This window comes from Octopus bimaculoides, chromosome 19, assembly GCF_046866305.1.
Source record: "Octopus bimaculoides isolate indiv1 chromosome 19, ASM4686630v1, whole genome shotgun sequence".
NCBI classification, from domain to species: Eukaryota; Metazoa; Mollusca; class Cephalopoda; order Octopoda; family Octopodidae; genus Octopus; species Octopus bimaculoides.
In genome coordinates this window covers 14,768,010-14,787,996 of record NC_142946.1, presented here as the reverse complement: position 1 = coordinate 14,787,996, position 19,987 = coordinate 14,768,010, and positions in this window count along the sequence as shown.

Here is a 19,987-nt window from a genome sequence, read left to right as displayed (position 1 = left end):
ATTTATTTTGTTTGAGGAAACTCGGTGAACGTTTCAAGCATAAATATTCGAACCGGTTAAAATGGTCCGTTTGAGTATAAAAAAGTAAAAAAACGATAGAAAGAAAATTGTCCCTTCTATTTTTCCCCCAAATTCACATACAGATGCACCTATGGGATATGTCTCGTCATAAAGGCTTTGCATCCTAACCACTTGTTATCAGTATCAACCGTACAGCATGGCACCTTGGGCAATTGTCTTTTATATAGGCTCGAGTCGAGAAAAGTCATCTGAGTTGGTTTGGTAGAGGGAAACTGTTTCCTGTTCCTGGATTGCAAACGCATACCATTCAAAGTGAGATGTAGTAATCCGGCTATTGGTCAATGATATACTGCTTTGATAATCAATGTTGCTATCATTTCGGAGAATTCTGCTAACATATCAATATATAGTCTTCGGCTCATATAGGCATATCCTTGCATCTGATGATACGTTGCGGTAGAGTCGTACGGCTTCTTGGGAATGTATCTTAGGTTATCACACAAAGAATGTTGCTCAAGGAGCTGCCTTCCAGGTCTTATGATGTTAACAAACTCGTGTATGCAAACTTCGTTAAGGGATGCACTTCGAGACTTGGTGGTTGAAATATTTTTCCGAAATGATATTAAACGAAATTCAAAGGCATTTTTTTATCGAGGTACAACTTCTCCGCCTTGTTTTCGTTTTAGGAAGAGAAAGTCTCCATCACTGTTTATGTGGAAATTATATTGTGCCTATGGGTATTTTTCGGGCCTACGTATTTTCATGAAAAGTTCTCCGTCTTTTGAGAAACTATTGTATCGTTTGAGTGAGATTAGTTAGTAAATTACTGAGCAGGATACCAATTGAAAAAAAAAAATTAACAGGAAGTTACATAATCACCTTCTATAAAGTTCAGCTGTTTGTTATATGAAGCAAGGCAGACAGGATTTATTGATTTTATATCATCGTTTATGTTTTCCAGTGCTTTGATAATAAAGTGTATATTTGTTCAGGAAAACATTTAATTGCATAAATATTTACATAGATAAACACATATTCGGGTGGGCTGAAATATCCATAAGCTAACTTTGAAGGAGTGGTTGTAGAGCATTGCATTCTTGTATGCATTTATTTTTGATTTTTCTTATTCATAGTAAGTTTAGTTACAAATGTAACTAGTAACGATTTCCATTCAAAATGAATAGCACCATGATAATATCAAGTACCTCCGGACGAAGGGTTTAACCGCCAAAGACGTTCATGGTTACATAATTGTTACATTAGGGGATGACACTGCAGCTATAAAAACAGTGCAAAGACACTGATTTTAGGAGGGGAAGTGAGATTCTTAATGATGACCAAAAGTCTGGACGTCCAGTAAGTGCCATCATTAAAGAAAAAAGTCGATAGTGTTCGCCCTGTGTTGTAGGATGACAGGCGATTGACGATAATTCAAATAACCAATACCATTAGCATATTCCGTGATGAATGTTTCTGCTTGATGGGTGCCATGTCTTCTGACGCCTTATCAACAGCACACCAAGCTTATATCTCAGGACAATCTGAGACGAAATACTTAGCAGTATTTTATCTACCGCTACGTTTTGAGTGCTTCGTGTTATTTCGTCGGTATGCACGTTCTCAGTTCAAATTCCACACGGGGTCGACTTTACCTTTCATTCTTTCGGGCTCGATAAATTAAATACCTTTTGAATGCTGGTGATGGGGGTCCATGTAATCGATTGACATAAACTTTAACATGAAAACCCTATCTAGAATCACAAATGTGATATGGACTCTATTTGTGAATCATTTGTCTGAGCAGTCAACTGCATTAGTGATTGATTAGTAATTTGTAATAAGGGCATAATATAGTGTATTTAAATGCAGTAAGATTTATTTGATGTAACTCTATTCATTACTCATATTCCTTACTCAAATTTTTGCGTTGTTACTCTGGTAGAATGCACATAAATATCGACAATGGCTTCAAACAGAAAAGAACACAAAGAAACTAAATAAGACTATATCCGTATGTTGGAGGTCAAATGAGTTTTGTTTTCTCGTATCTATCATGTTTATTGCTTCATCATTCACCTCTTTTGTATAGCGAAAAGATTTGCATGAAAGCCTTTTATACCCAGGTTTTGTACTTGGTATGGTGCTCAATGAGCTAGTCGTAAAATGAAGTTCCACAAAAGCTGGATATTTTATCAATTCAACGTAATGTCGTTGAATTCTCGTGCATTAACTACAATTATTTCTACTTCAGAAATATTCAGAATCATCTACTTAATTTATAGTTTATTGTTAACTACAACAAAAGATTTTACATACAGTGTACAGCCGATAACAATGATAGTATTTCTGATTATATTTATTTTCATGTACTATGTTTCTACATTCGATATTTACATTTCCTTTTGATAAACTAATTTCGGATATTTACGGCCAGTTCTTTTTATTGTAAACCCAATTTAATATGGAGGAAAGAGAGACAGGGAGTGAGTGTGTGGATATGTGTGTGTGTGTGAAATAGAGAGAGATAGAGAGAGACAGAGATACAATGAAATTGATAGAATGTATATATAAATTATATAATGTGAGAGGCAATGATAAAGCAAGTAAAACAGGATGGAGATTACAGAAAGCATTTGCACATTGATATAAACTTTGCCACACTGTAAGTGTGACAGTTGATGAACATATAACTGCAATGAAAATGATCGAACACTTGTTCATTTTGCAAATCCCAAACAATTTGTAGGATCTTTTTTAAAACGGGGGCCACATTTTTCATTAATGTTTCACGTAGTGTTTTTGGTACCGAAAGACTTTCAGACTTCGTATACTTATCTATTTTGTGTCATAGAACAGAAAAATATTTTTGTATTCGAATTTATTTCATGTAAAAAATTGTCTTATTTCGATAATTTCAACCAATCACTGACAAGTATTCAGTTGTTTACATTTACTCCTTTGGCTGATTAAGCCATAGCTTCGTTTTATTTGCTTTTTTTCATTTTAAATTTGCTTTTTTCATTTTCTTTTTTTTTTCTTCGCTTTATTTGCTTTTTTCTTTTTTAAATTTGCTGTTTTACCCTAAACCTAACCCTAAACCTAACCCTAACCCCAACCCTATCAACGATAGAATTGTTTCAGAATCGTTTGTTTATGTAGTCGGCACTTAATGTATATCGGCTGAATGGACGTCAGTGATTGGTTGAAATTACAGAAATACGACAAATTTAACATGGAATAATTTAGGGATTTCTTTTTTTTTTAAAGAAGACTAAGAGAAAAAATGTTTTATATGACACATTCTACCAGTGTTCCAAGTTTCAAAGTGTTTCGTTAATGAAAAATGTGGCCCCCGTTTTAAAAAAGATCCCATTTGCATTCATGTGCTGTATATCTCTCCGATACATGTTTTCAATAACTATACATTTACTTATTCAGAGTTGAATACATTTTCTTCAAGTATCTCTACCAATTATCGTAAACTAACTGCTAACTGTGTCTTCATATGCTCCATGCCATCTTGTTTCGGCATTTCTATGTTTCATATAAACAATTAGGCAATTATAATTGAGAAGTATTTGGTTGAAAAACAAGGCCATGTCAAATTTTTCGTTAAACTGAAATTTTGCGTAGATGTAGGATATAATTCATTGTTAAATTTGTCAGTTCAATCGCGATGTTGGAATCTTGTACAGGAAATAGGCTTTGTCAAAATAGGAATTAGGGTAGTCGAAAAGGGTTAACAAAACTCATTAAAAATAAATAACTTGATGCGACCCCCTAGTATATATGAAACTGAAAGCTTTATAGACATTCCCTGTATTGATGAATGCAAAATACAATTTTCCAAAAACAACACAAAAATGCAATGATATGTCACTCTTGGCCAGGTCCACCTTGGAAGACAACCAGTAAATGTGATACGCTATAATTTGTTCCAAGTTACTCGGATGTAGGGAACCTGCGATCTAGTACGTTTAATGCCGACGATCTTTAGTCATTTTCACGCCGAAAGAATCGAAATCTTGTAATAGTAATTATACGGTTAAACATTTTAAGTTTTCCTAAAAATGTATGTGAACATAAACAAATAAAATAACTATCATTAAATCTGACTGTAACACAAAAATATTTTCAAACAATATATTAAAAAACAGAATAAACAGTGACTGAAATTCTCGTCATCACTTGTGTCACAAGATCACATCCAAGCAATAGGACATTTGCATATCCGGAGGAATTTCAACCATGTTTCGTGGTCTGCTACCACAACAGTTCCTTTATAGGATCCAGTTAGCTCAAGACATCATCAGGAGGAACCGCGTCCGGTTTCGGCCCCTACTTCTCTACCATTTTGACGTATATATATATATATATATGTATATATATATATATATATATATATATATATATATATATACATATATATATATATATATATATATATATATATATATATATATATATATATATATATATATATATATATATATATATATATATATATATATATATATATATATATATATATATATATATATATATATATATATATATACAAACATAATTACATGCATATATGTATATGTATTTGTATATATGTATGTATATATATATATATATATATATATATATATATATATATATATATATATATATATATACGTGCACGTGTGTGTATGTGTGTATGCGTGCGTGTGTGTGCATGTACGAAGTGCATTTAGATTTCAGCTTTTTTTGTATTCGAGACAGTTATAACAGGGCTGTATTAATGTACATTTAGTATATCATTACTATACATGAAATAAGCTGACCTACCAAGAATTGTTACTTTGAATTGAAACAGATGGCTTTAATAGTAGCTTCAGCACATTATACAAAACTGGCTAGTTTACAGAAGACAGTGAAGATATGCTGATAATTGGAAGTTTTTATGTCATTGGTATTTATGTTATACTGACCAAAAAGTACTATAGAAATCTATGACATCGCCACTTTTTTTATGCATTAACTTGTATGTATGAGTAGTGAACGACGGTGAAGAAAGGTTACTTCGTGAAGATTTGGGAGAGTTTAGAAATAAATTTCATCGCAAATGTCCAGAGCATCTGAACCAAGGCAAAGCACCCTTTCACAATTCTATATATGTAACGAACTACTTTACAGAAATGGGCATAAATACTGCTTCTCTTCCTCCTCAGAATCCAGACCTGGATCTCTGTGAAGTTGTGTCCAAGAGTCATGAACTTTTAGGACCTCGGCGGGGCAATTAAGAAGCAACTGGAGCCCCACGGCAAGTACATTCATGTCAGCAGTGCCTATTTGAAGGAGATTAGAGTTTGTACTTATATGACTCACCTGAAAGATTTCTGGAATGGATATATATGCGTGCGTGTGTGTGTGTGTGTGTGTTTGTGGGAGCTGTGTGCGTGTTTGAGCGTTTGCGTGAGTATACACACATGTATATATGCATATTTATGTTTATGTATATGCTTTCTCATGCACTAATCTATTCGTTTCCTTATTCTAATAAGCACATTGACTTAATAACTGTAGAAAGTACCTTGGCTTAATAACTCTATAGAGTTAGGTAATTCCAAGTGCATATTATTTAATTACGTTTTTATATCCAAGTATGTGTGCATTACTGCTACAACTAGTAGTGATATTCATCGCATCACGAATATACTATTCATTTTTCCAGAGAGCCTGTGTGTCGAACAGGGAGATGACCAGTGAGTTGATCACCGAAAATGTTTTACGCAGTCATTTAGTAATTCATATAATGTATTCAAATGTTTTAGTGGTCTGTGATTGTTTACTCACATAATCGGTCACTACAACATCTCGAGCTACACGTTTGAAGATTATAATTGAAGTTACAATGATAGTTAAGCACCATATATCCCAACGGGGAAATTATTTTCATTCAATCTGCTAATTACGCACAATTACCCCACTATATATATATATATATATATATGTACAAAATCTTATGTAAATTGAAATTGATACTTTACACGCTAGAGATTACATTAACAATAGACATATGTTAATGAGGGGAAGCTATTATTTACTGCCGAGCGTGCCTTTCTCGCTTGTAGTACAATGGAAACAACTATTATTAATGGGTGTTTAAGGCAAAAGTAAGACCGAAATTTGGCGGAAGCAAATTGGCTCCGCATAATCCCATAATCGAGAAATACAAGTAAGATACAAGCCGTGTAACACAGCTGATTAGAAAAGCAAGACCAGTTCAGCGTTCGTGAGACATAGAGAGTGGCAGTATAATAATGATGGGTTCATATTTTGGCACAATGCCAGCGTTTATTGGGGAGGGGTTGAGTGGATTACTGCTAATAGAAATCGAGATTCTTGATTACAGTTGATGGAGATAAAGTCTGTTGTGATGAAAAACACGGTGTGGTGGACCATCGTTATAGAAAACCTCAAGCTTTTTTCCCCGTTGAAATATATCGTTGCAATAAAATTTCTAATGCTTTAGAATTTTTTCATAAAACGAAACTAATATCGTTACCGAAAAATAATCTGAATATTTTTGCGGATTGTCATACGGAAAAGAAATTGTTGTTGTTGGCACTCCGTCGATTACCATGTCGAGGGTTCCAGTTAATCCTATCAATGGAACAGCCTGCTCGTGAAATTAACGTGCAATTGGCTGAGCACTCCACAGGCACGTGTACCCTTAACGTAGATATTCAGCGTGACACAGTGTGACAAAGCTGGTCCCTTGAATTACAGGTACAACAGAAACAGGAAGAAAGAGTGAGAGAAGTTGAAGCGAAAGAGTACAGCAGGGTTCACCACCACCCCCTACTGGAGCCTCGTGGAGCTTTAAGTGTTTCCGCTCAATAAACACTCACAACGCTCGGTCTGGGAATCGAATATGCGATCCTGTGACCGCAAGTCCGCTGCCTTAACCACTGGGCCATTGTGCCTCCATTCGGAAAAGAAATAGGAGCGATAGAAAATGAAAGAGGGCTTTGTAAGATGAGTACAAATGCACACAAACAATATATACATGTATACGAGGGGATACACAAAAGAAACGGGAACTTTGCAAAATTATTTATTCTTTCAGATTTAAATGCGTATACTTTCACCGCCTACAAAATATTCTACATCCGAAGCAATGCATCGGACCAGGCGCAGTTTCCACTGTTCCAACCAATGCTGGGACTCTTGCGAAGCGAAGCCTATTAAAGTTTTCGATGCCAAACATCCAGATCAACTTCTAACTGTTCTTTCAGTTTACGACACAGGTGAAGAGAGAGCGTTTGATCTTCTGTGAGGAAGCGAGGCACAAGTTTTGCTGTAAATCTTTCATTTCCAGTTTCTCGCAGAAAATTCGTTGGCAGCATCTCCAGTGTACACCATTCATATCAACAAATGTATCAATAGTGAGTGGATTTGTTAGATGGAAACTGAAAGAAACCCGTCATATTTATATATATATACACGTATATATGTATGTGTGTGTCTGTGTGTGTTTGTGTTTGTGTGTGTGTGTTTGTGTGTGCGTGTGTGAATGTGTGTGGGTTTGTGTCTCTGTGTTTGTCCCCTCAACATCGCTTGGAAACCCATGTTGGTGTATTTATATCCACGTAACCTAGCGGTTCTGCAAAAGAGTTCGATGGAATAAGTACTAGGCTTATAAGTACTAAGTCCTGGGGTCGATTTGCTCGACTAAAGACCGTGCTCCAGCATGGCCGCACTCAAATGACTGAAACAAGTAAAAGAGTAAAAGTGAACCCATATACACACACAGACACACATACACTAACTTCACAAACGGCCGCAACAGCATCAACAATGCGACCAACAGCAACAACAACCAACTTGGCAGCAGCGTACGAGAACACACACACAGAGAGAAACAAGTACGGTATCAAAAGTCAAGGGTAGCAGCAGTGGCAAGAAGGGTGGGAACAGGGTGAGAGAAGGGTCATGGGGCAACTAAGAAGAACGATGGTAACGACGACAAAAATATAAATCGCTTAGCCGATATATACACATAAGTACACTTGTGAAACACATAGACGTGCGTACACATCATATAAAAAGAGAATGGACTAAGTGAGTGCACACGAAGGGGAAAGGTATCGCAAAAGAGGTCACCGATGTGTGATAAAAGATTTTCGGACAATAGGCACGAGTTTAAAATAGGAAGAGTAATAAACGAGTGAAGAACGAATATATAGTGCGTAAGTGTATTTGTCCCAAAAAAGATGTATCTATCTATCTATCTTTCTGCCTATCTATATCTACCTGTCTGCCTGAATGTCTATATCAATATCGTATATATATATATATATATATATATATATATATATATATATATATAAAAATAAATAAAAATAAATAAAAATAAATATATATATATATATATATATATATATATATATATATATATATATATATATATATATATATATATATATATATATATATATATATATATATATATATATATATATATATATATATATATATATATATTTATATGTATATATAAGCAAATAGTAAATGAGTATATGCATATATAGGTACAGGTATGTGCATACCGACATCCACCTGTATGTATAGGTGCATATCTGGGTACAGGACATTGCAAACAAAACGTAGACAAGAAAACAAGAAAACACACAAGCCACATAGAGAACATTTTCCTTCATCAGCTACCCCCATTTTAACACCGGTGTTTCGAAGAGCTATATATATATATGTATATATACATAGAGAGAGAGAGAGAGAGGGGGGGGGGGGAGAAAGAAAGTGAAAGAAAGGGGGAGAGAGAGTAAGATAGAAAAACTGGCAAAGGGAGTCTATCTAATCAGTAATACATGAAAACCCATAGAGATTTTCCGATACAGGTGAAGATGTGTCTATCATTATTTTCTACTTAACGGTCACTGGTATATCATGCCACGCATATTTCATTAGTAGGAGAAAAAAAGAGACAACGATACTAGTTTGACGAATATATGCATATATACTTGCAAGTATGTCTACCTGTTCTTATCAATGGACATATATGTAGAGACATACACACAAGTGTATACGTTTCTGCATTTCTACCTGTCTCTCCCTTTCTCCCTGTCACTGTCTAATCTCTCTGTCTCTCTCTCTGTCTCTCTCTCTCTTTCTGTCTCTCTCTCATTCTGTCTCTCTCTCTCTCTCTCTCTCTCTATCTATCTATCTACCTATCTATCTATCTATATATATATATATATATATATATATATATATATATATATATATATATATATATATATATATATATATATATATATATATATATATATATATATATATATATATATATATATATATATATATATATATATATATATCAGTTCCTGTATGTTTGCATATATGTACACACGCGTGCACACACATATATGTATTGAAAGTCCCTGAATGGGAGTAGGGGAGACAAGAATGTGATAGCATGTTTCAGTTTAAGAACCAACAGATTCTTGTAGAAAACTCGTTTAGAATTACAGTTCTAATCTAAGACTGTTACCCAGCAGAGATCGAAATATTAACCTGAACGCATTGACATGGGAATTTTCATTATATATCGCGGTAGGAAGAAATGAATATATATGAACCAGACGACTACATGGAGAGGGGGTATTCTTATTTCCATATTGCCAATCTCAGTATTGGTATAAATGACACACAGGAAATTGAAACGAGTTGGATATACTATTAATAAGTGACAAAGAATTCCTGGAGGTTTGCTATTATTATCGGCTAGTTCATCAACACAGTGACCATATTGAACTCATCGCTCGTAAGTCACGTACACGCACATTCAAATACGTACACACGGTTGTGAACAGGCACACACTATACACCCATATATATTTTTAAGCACACATACACACACACATATATATGTGTGTGTGTCTGTGCGTGTGTGTATATGTATGTATATACATATATATGTATATGTATATATATATATATATATATATATATATATATATATATATATATATATATATATATATATATATATATATATATATATATATATATATATATATATATATATATATATATATATATATATGCATATGTATATATATGTATATGTATATATATATATGTATGTATATATATGTATATGTATATATGCATATGTATATATGTATATACATATATATATATATATATATATATATATATATATATATATATATATATATATATATATATATATATATATATATATATATATACATATATATGTATATTACATATACATGTATACATACATACATTCATACAAACATACATACTGAGATTCTCGAGTAGAATAGGAATATGAATTCCAATTGCCTGTCTCTATCTCTTATCTCCAATGATGAATGTTAGAAATACATCTGAATTGATGAGAAATTTTCCTATGCAGTTACTTTGAGTAAAAGTCTATTGATAAAAGAAAACTTCATTAAAGTTAAAATTTCATAGAAGACAAATCTGTCTGCGTTCAATAAAATGAAATCTCACCAAAACGTCTCTTTCTTTTTTTTTCTTTTTCATAATATACCAGTTCTACAATGAATATTTATTTTATTTGCAAACCAGTAGAGTGATTACGGTGCATAGATATCATGACTATTAAAATACTAAAGCCTGGTGAATACCACGTTAGATGTTAAAGATATTGCTTCAGGAAGAGGCATATGGCCGCTGTGTACCGCATTGTCGTAAACAATAACTAAAGAGCAGTAGAGAGTGCAATGTGTTCCTTACATGTTTCCTTGCTTATGAACTAGGCTTCAGCTATAATAACGTTACACTTATCAGAGACAAGATCAGAAAGTCGTCTTAGTTTGTAGTTATTCCAAGTGAGCAAAATGGAGTAAGAATGATATATCAGAGGAAACATTTCGCATAGGACAAGCTAGAATGAAACTAACATCATGGGCAACTGTAGTAAACCCACAATCAGAAATAGGAACCACAGATATGCCTATGATAGATCTGCGGGGAAGAAGATGTCACGGACAAATGTGGATTGTGCCACGCCAAACTTTTTTCAGCAGGGTCCTGCTAGAACCTGGCCTACTTGCCCTGATACTTCAACGAAAAGAAGACCGTAAGCAACACCTCTAAATACCATCAAAATAAAACACATCTGGTGCAGTATTCACAGGCTTAGTGGCACTGTGTGACAAGTGCTTTTTACTCGGGTTTACAAAAGCCTTGTGAGAGGGATTTTGGTAACTGAAAGAAACCCGATGTGCCACCGAGTGCATATATATATATATATATATATATATATATATATATATATATATATATATATATATATATATATATATATATATATATATATATATATATATGCGTGTGTGTGTGTTACTGCCAATCCCTATATATTTATGATTATATATATATATATATATATATATATATATTTATGATTATATATTTATGATTATATATATATATATATATATATATATATATATATATATATATATATATATATATATATAAATAAATATATATATATATATATATATATATATATATATATATATATATATATATATATATATATATATATATATATAAATATGTATATATATATAAATGTATACATATATATTACCGAAGAGGTAAACTTACCAATAGCGGTTGTGAAACGCTAATGGGTGAAAATACCAATGAAAACAAACCCCCACGCACACGTACACATATGCACACACACACACACACACACACACATATACACACACACACATACACACACACACACACACACACACACACATATATATATATATATATATATATATATATATATATATATATATATATATATATATATATATATATATATATATATACATACATATATAATGTGCTACTTTCAGTTTGAGTGTACCACCGTCGAGTATTTGGTCGAACCAAATCTGTAAAACAAGACAGTTTCCCAAGGTGCCCCATACAGGGACTGAAATTAATCATGAAGTATCTTGTAGCTTCAAGTGTTTAAAAATATGATTGTTTATACTTAGAATAACATTGTAGATTAAGTGTGAGTGGCTGGATCTCGCCGGTTTCAGTATAACATAGGAATAATATTTGGGCCGCATGTGGCCGGACTAAATGCTGAATGGTTAAATATGTCTAATTCAAAAACAAACTAAACCTTCTAAGCGAGAATGGACGTAATTTTATCCTTTTAATTTTTCTCACGTTAAAATTTACGATAAGCCAGAAATGGCAAGTGTCAAATATAGATGTATTTGAAGCGAGTTTACTTTACAAAAAAGAATATATAATAAGCCGAGCGACAAAATCTTTAATTCGAATATAGATGTATTCAGGAATCTTCACTACATACAGGATTATGCATATGCAGCCTGAGCAAATGCTTAAACTTGTAAGAGAAACTGCTCTACTGTCTTTTGTTCGTAAACATATTTATCAATAGATAGATTAAATAGATTAATTTCTACAAATATCTACAACTAAGAGTATAATTTCTCAACGTGAATATATACTATATTCCCATCTCTGATCTCCGGGCCGTATGATCAACCGTATTTGAAGCAATAACGTTTACACCTTAAAGGCAGAAATATAAATCCATTGTGATTAAATGGTTAAGATGAAATATAAAATGTATATGCACAGCACACTGAAATGATGCAACGATCCTTAAGTGAAATATCTTTGAAGAAAAGTCTGTAATGTTTATAACAACCTATGGATTACAGTAGGTAATAGTTGTAAAGAAAACATAATACCTTAAGAAATCTCCACCTTTGAACATATTTCATCGAAACCATGCAATAGTAATATCAGTGGATCCGCAATCTCCTTGTAATGCTTATTTGACGAACAAATCTGCTTGCGTTATTACTGTGTATTCCACACAAAACAGCTCACAAATACACGCATCTTGTCGTTTCGATTTTAACTCGATCCATTTCTCATTTTCTCCGCAACGATTTATGTAAACCTCTTCCCTATCACCGTTTTCCTCGTAATCATTATGTTTTCTGCAACATTATCATATGTTTTGTTTTAATACCGACTCTCTGAATAGATTTCTTTCATGTTTGTGATGTGAAGCTGTGATTTTGGAGATATGTGTCTCCTATTTATAATAGTCTGACCAACGATTCACAAGTCACCACTTTCCGTACCATAGTACTGTTCATTTCTAAACATAGGTATGGTAATCTACAAGCTATGTGATATTGTTTCGTTTTCAGATTTATTTGATACAACATAATTGTCAAGATTTTTTTCTGATCAGATTTTGCATGTCATGAGAACACGACCTTTTCATTACTGCATTTTTAATTCAATGAAAATATTCCTCCTTTTCACGGAGAGTGTCTAACAATTACCAGTAATATTTTGTTTCAATTCATTTACCTAATTTTCATAATTTACATAACTCAAAACCTCAACCATTACTGAAATGCTGGTTTCAAATTTTAGCAGAAGGCCGGTAAGTTCGGGAATAGTATTCAACGGATACTTATCTGATCGAACCCGAAATGATGCAAGGCAAAGTTAACCTCGGCAGAATTTGAACTCAGAATATGAAGACGAACGAAATGCTGCTAAGCATTTTCGCCGTTGTGCTATCGACTCTGCCAGCTCACCTCTTGCTTTTATATATGTTTTTGACTATAGTATGTTTTCTAATCGAGAGAAAAATAAATTGAAGCAATTTCGTCAAAATATATTACATGGTTAAAAATCAAAACTTCATACACTATTATAATAAATTATAGTAAGAATGAAAGTTCAGTAGATGTCGCCGTGTCTGCTACCACAGAACATATTACTTTGTAAGCAAGATTATTCAGTTTTTTTGTAAAAATTAAGGGATTGTTTTTAAAGTTTCTCCATTTTAATTAGAAACTTACAGACTTAGTAGCTGTTCTCCCACCAAATAAAGACTACCTTTAAATTCATTGCATATTTTTTGTTTTATTTGTGTAGGACATTCAGTAAATCTCCAGTTACTTAAGTCACCATATCATATAATCTAATTGATGTATCAATGTCATTAATCTTTAGAGATTTTTGTTTCATCGACATTCACTGCTCATTATCATTAAACATGAAAACTATGGGCTAAACTAAAATTCTTAAAACGTTGTCATTTAATGCAAAGTAATGAAGGCGACATCGATATTAGTTAAGATATATCTTATATACTATACAAATATTATCAACTCCTGAGATCACACGAGGCTATCGTAATAAACCATTCAATAACATGATAAACGATAGCAAAGTAATGGAAGCACTTCTCAAACAGGAAGCAATCCGATATTTAGTCACATACATCGCTAAAACTAGTTGTTTAAAATAGAAGCACTTTAAAGTAATGAATACATAACGACTAATCTGTTAAATGTGCTAGCTCACATGTTCAGATTTTCGACAGAATTATGATTTAAATTTGTATTTATCTATGAATGATTATACTATTAATTACAATGAAGACTATCCTGTTAATATCTCTATTTCCTTTAATGAGTCAATGATAACTATGTGAACATTTCTATTTGGAGAAATTTGGTAAAATAAAACAGTGACAATTCTTTCATCTTTGAATGTATGTGATTTTAGTTTGGTAACTCCAGAAATTGATTTTACCAATGTAGTCTGGTATAGTCCATTAATTTCGGTGTTAAACGCAAATGATATTCACATAAACATTATTATTGAAAATGATTCAAGTTCAAAGAAAATGTTTGGATACAGCAAGTGTTATAGGCCTCTAAGATATATTATTTTGTCTTTATAATTGCAAGGCAGTTAGATTTATGAGATGCAACTACAGGAAACGTATCATTGTATTGACATTATCATAATCTGTACTCAAAGGGAAAACTAAATTTGTGAAAATGTCTCCGAGTCTATCATTATTTCATAATCTGCCATTAAAAAAAAAAAAAACACAGCACAAATCTGTACGGTATCATTTTATGTTATTGTAGTGTTACAAGATTCTTAGGCCCCAAAAATCTAAGCTAAAGGCATTAAATTTTTGGAAGAAAGCGGGCGAATATGTGCGACAACATGGACAGACAAAACAAGAAGACGGAGAAAATGTTACACGATTACAAATATATACAACAAGAATAACACCAGGTGTCTTTCGACTAAAAGGAGAAGTCAAGTTAAGCTGGAGTGTGAAGTGGAAGCTTTACGGCAACAAACATAGATTACAGTCAGGAGACAGGAAAATAAGGTGTTGTGCGAGCGGCGGTCAGGCCAAGAAAAAAGATCATGCTTGGCCGAGTACCAAGCACGTGGGAGGAACAGAGAGAGATAGCGAGCAGAGGGATTGAAGAATTAAGGAAGGAACTAGAGAGAGAGGGGAGGGAAAAATACAAGGGAGATAACAGATGAAAGTAGAGAGACTAAAGAAAGTGAATTTCAAGAAATGTGAGAGAGAGAGTGAGAAAAGGAAAATAGAAATGAAGAGAATGCCAAGCAAGTGAGAGAGAGGAAGCAAGAAAAGGAAAGCAGGAAAAAAAGAAGTCGTACCAAGTTTGGATATATACTTGCTTACAACCTGAGCAAAAGGTGTACGTACGCTGATATATGTATATATAAATCCCCCAAAACAGAACAAAAACTTAAAAGATAGGCGATACATAGACAGGCAAGAAGACCAGGACGGTACATTCGTGGATATCTATATATCAGTCAAGTTTCCAATTATTACTACAGTTTCGGCTTCTTACATCTGAGAATCTTCATATATATGTGTGTGTGTGTGTTTGTGTGTGTGTGTGTGTGTGTGTGTGTGTGTGTTTGTGTGTGTGTGTTTATGTGTGTGTGTGTGTGTTCCTTTGTGTCTGTGTTTGCTACCTCCCACCGCTTGACAACAGATGATGGTGTGCTTACGTCTTCGTAAATTAACGATTCGGCAAAAGGAGTCGACAGAATAAGAATCAGGATTACGAAAATAAGTACTGGGATAGATTCATTCGACTAAAATTCATTCGAGGCGTGCCCTAGCATGGCTGTAGTATAAAGACTGAAAAATGTAACCGATTAAAAAGAATAAAAAAATAACATTATTCGTATCTCATTGTGATACACACACGCGTGTGCATGAAACCATATACATGATGTCTATTTTCATTTTAAGTTATATTAAAAATTAGTCTTCAAAATTTCGACCACTTAAGTGTCATCGTCGAACTGCGATGAATTGAAGTTAATGTTGGCTTTATATAGTTCCTGTTGGGTTAAAATATTTCTTGAGTTTGTGTCTTTGAGCAGAATGGTAATTAGGTTGTAGGTTATGTTGTTATAGAGAAGATATTTGGAGACATTTTTATTGAATAAATTTAGGCGTATGCTATTGGTTAGAATTTATATGTGTATGTATAACTATGTATACAGGTGTGCATAATTAGGTTTGTGCCTTTGGTAGTTAGTTACATGATGTGTCAGTAGGTGTAATTTGGTTGCTTTCTATGGAATAGGTCTAGATGCCTAACTTCATGTATCTTTTGAACATATACTTTTGTGTAGCCTGGAGTATTTACATATTCATTGATAATTAAATTGTCCTTGCAAAATATATAACCTATAATGCAAGGCTTTTGCAGGTTAAAAATCCATCACAGCAAACTATAGTTATTTAATATGCATGCATTTATATGTATAAGAATTATAGTTTCCTTATACTTTATACCGGAACAGTGTAATTCTAAAATTCAAATAGTATATGTTTAGCGTAGTATATTGTATTGATATCAAATTCAAACTTATATTTGTATATCAATCAACATTCCCTTCTTTTTCAGAAATAAAAAAAGTAGGGCATTTTATAAAAAAAACTTATCTAGTATCTCCTTTTGTTGTTTTCATTGCCTAAAAAGAAGCACACACACACACACACATACACACACACACACACACACACACACACACACACACAAACGCACACACACATTTTAAATAGAAGACGTAGAAGCAAAACGAGGATATTTGCTACAAGATAAAGAGTTCACATAAAGAGTCTAACATAAAGAGTCTGCTCGAGGCTATAGTAGAAGACTATTGTGCAAGTTGCCATGCAGTGAGACTGAAACAAGGACCATGTGGTTAGGAAGGAAGTTCCTTATCAAACAGCCAACATTTAAACATATGTGTGTGTGTACACCAAACATGAATTTCAATATCTGTTTCAAATTCATGCACACGGCCAGTAATTTCAGGGGAGCGGGAGCTCAATTAAACCGACTCCTGTGTTCGATGAAAGGCAAAGTCAGACTCGGCGGCATTGGAACTGAGAACGTAAAGAAGGACTAAATACCGCTAAGCATTTTGCCCGGTGTGCTAAAGATTCTGCCAGTTCGGCGCATTACATTAATTTTGATGTTACTATTTTATTTGGTTCGAGTCAGTATCATGGTACTTCGGGCTGTACCTTTTGGTATACAGCATCTGCAAGCCAATGATGGCTGAAAAATAATGGGATTAACACATCTATAGGAATATTTCCTCTGGTGGCGGAGACAAAATATTAAGATTAATGGAAAAAGCGAAACGAGAAGAAAATGAAGAAAAGAGAAAAGAGAGAATGAACAAGAAGATGACAAGAAACAAAAAGAGGAACAGTAATGAGCTGTGTTTTATATAGGAGTGAAGGAAATGGGTTAAGATGCTGTTAGAATGTTTAAATAGCAATGAGCATAAGAGAACTGACAGTGAAAGCTGGTAGTAGTTGAAGGAATGAGTGAATAAATAAATAAAACAAAAAAAATACCTTATATCTAATAGGAACGACTGCAGGAGTACTACTAGCTATAGTGTTAATAGATAGTGTTAATAGATAGGAAACTGATTGAGGAAATAGCATATATATATTGCAGAATATTAGAAAGAGTAGTGAAAAGAAATATTAAAAAATACAGCGAAAAATATTTTAATTAAAATAAAAGCAAAATTAATCGTATCCGTAAGGGTACTGATTTAGAGGGATCATCAGCATTTCAAAATGTAACAAGTGAAGTGATATTCATGTATACCTCTTGACCTATTGGCCACGTCTCGTCTTTCGTTAAAATATAGAACCATTGAAGTATTGATCTGAAGGTTGTGGCAAACCCCTCCTTCAAATTGCTGTTCGTGTGCCTAATTATTATTAAGGAATAACATGAGTTCACTATCTGACCTGTGGCGCAAGAATATATACAGTAAAAGTTTCCCTGAATGAGCAAATGACTTGTCATGACCAGAAAGATCCAAATGAATCGTATAATGAGTTTATTTTCCAGAGTAATTCACGTTCTCGCTATGCATTTGGAAACAGAATGCGTCCTACATATTATATCTAAACGAAGTGCAGCAAACCAATATTGCTAAAGAGATTTTGTGGATGATAGCGTGTGATTGGCTAGAAGCAAAGGAAATATTATGAGACAATGCTACTTCCGTGACAGCGTTGGAGTTCGTTATTTTGTTGAAAATTTATTTTCTAGTGTTGTCTACCTTTCCTTTATGTATCTAGTGAGATACATTAACTTTTCTTTTTTGTCTTTTCTGCATGCTTATTGCTTGCAATTTCTTTTCAGTATTTCATTTTCTTTGTATTTGGTCATATTCGTCCGAGTCATCATTCTAGCAATAGTAATTGTGCGGTATGCTTCACTATCGCCATTGCGCTTTTATTGAAAGACAAAGGCACCACACGCGGTAATATTCATTCATATTTTACTGATACAATATAATCTTCCTTCAATAACATGCAGTATGATATTATGTAATAAATAATCCAGATGTCATATTTTCTATGTCTAAAAGATGACATGAGGTATGAATCATTTTAAAAGATAGATAATCGCAGATATAATAATAGAGCGGAACATGCTGATGTAAGACAATATCAGTGTCTACAATTCAACATTATAATTTGCGCAGATATACATATCAATCAATTGATTAATCAGCTTCCAGATATAAATAGCATGGGAGCTTTCAGAAAATACATACGGAAAAAATAAATTGTTTAAATTTGAAGTTACATTAAAGAAATGTGAAATGGAACAACTGAAAATTATTAAAACAAATCTAATATAATTTCAGCTTGTAATCATTGATTCGGCCTATTGAAAACATTTCGTCGTTTCTCTTCAATTTCCCTCTTACTGCTAAGTTCCTCGCACAGTTTCTCTGTCTGTGTGTAATGTACGCCCCTATGTAAGCGTGAGTTAATTTTACACACTTATACATATATGCCTATATATATATATATATATATATATATATATATATATATATATATATATATATATATATATATATATATAATGAATGCATATATATGCATAACAAAAGTATATACGTATGCATATGTATATATGTATATATATATATATATATATATACATATATATATATATATATATATATATATATATATATATATATATATATATATATATATATATATATATATATATATATATATATATATATATATATATATATATATATATATATATATATATATATATAAATATATATATATATATATATATATATATATATATATATATATATATATATATATATATATATATATATATATATATATATATATATATATATATATATATATATATATATATATATATATATATATATATATATATATATATATATATATATATGTATATATATAAACTTTGAAATCCATTTTAAGTGCTGAAGGTCAAATAACACTTTGTTTATGTGGAATTATTTTGTATTTCTATACCCTTTTAGCATTTTTTATTCTCTTTTGTATCTACCCCCCACCCTTTATTAAATTATCCCTGGGAACTTTAGACTTTTCGGTTTGTTTTGTGTAGCGTCTATTCATCAGGTTAAAAGAAAACGAAATGCTGGCAAATTCGCCTTTTGATCATTGAAATCTCTGTGC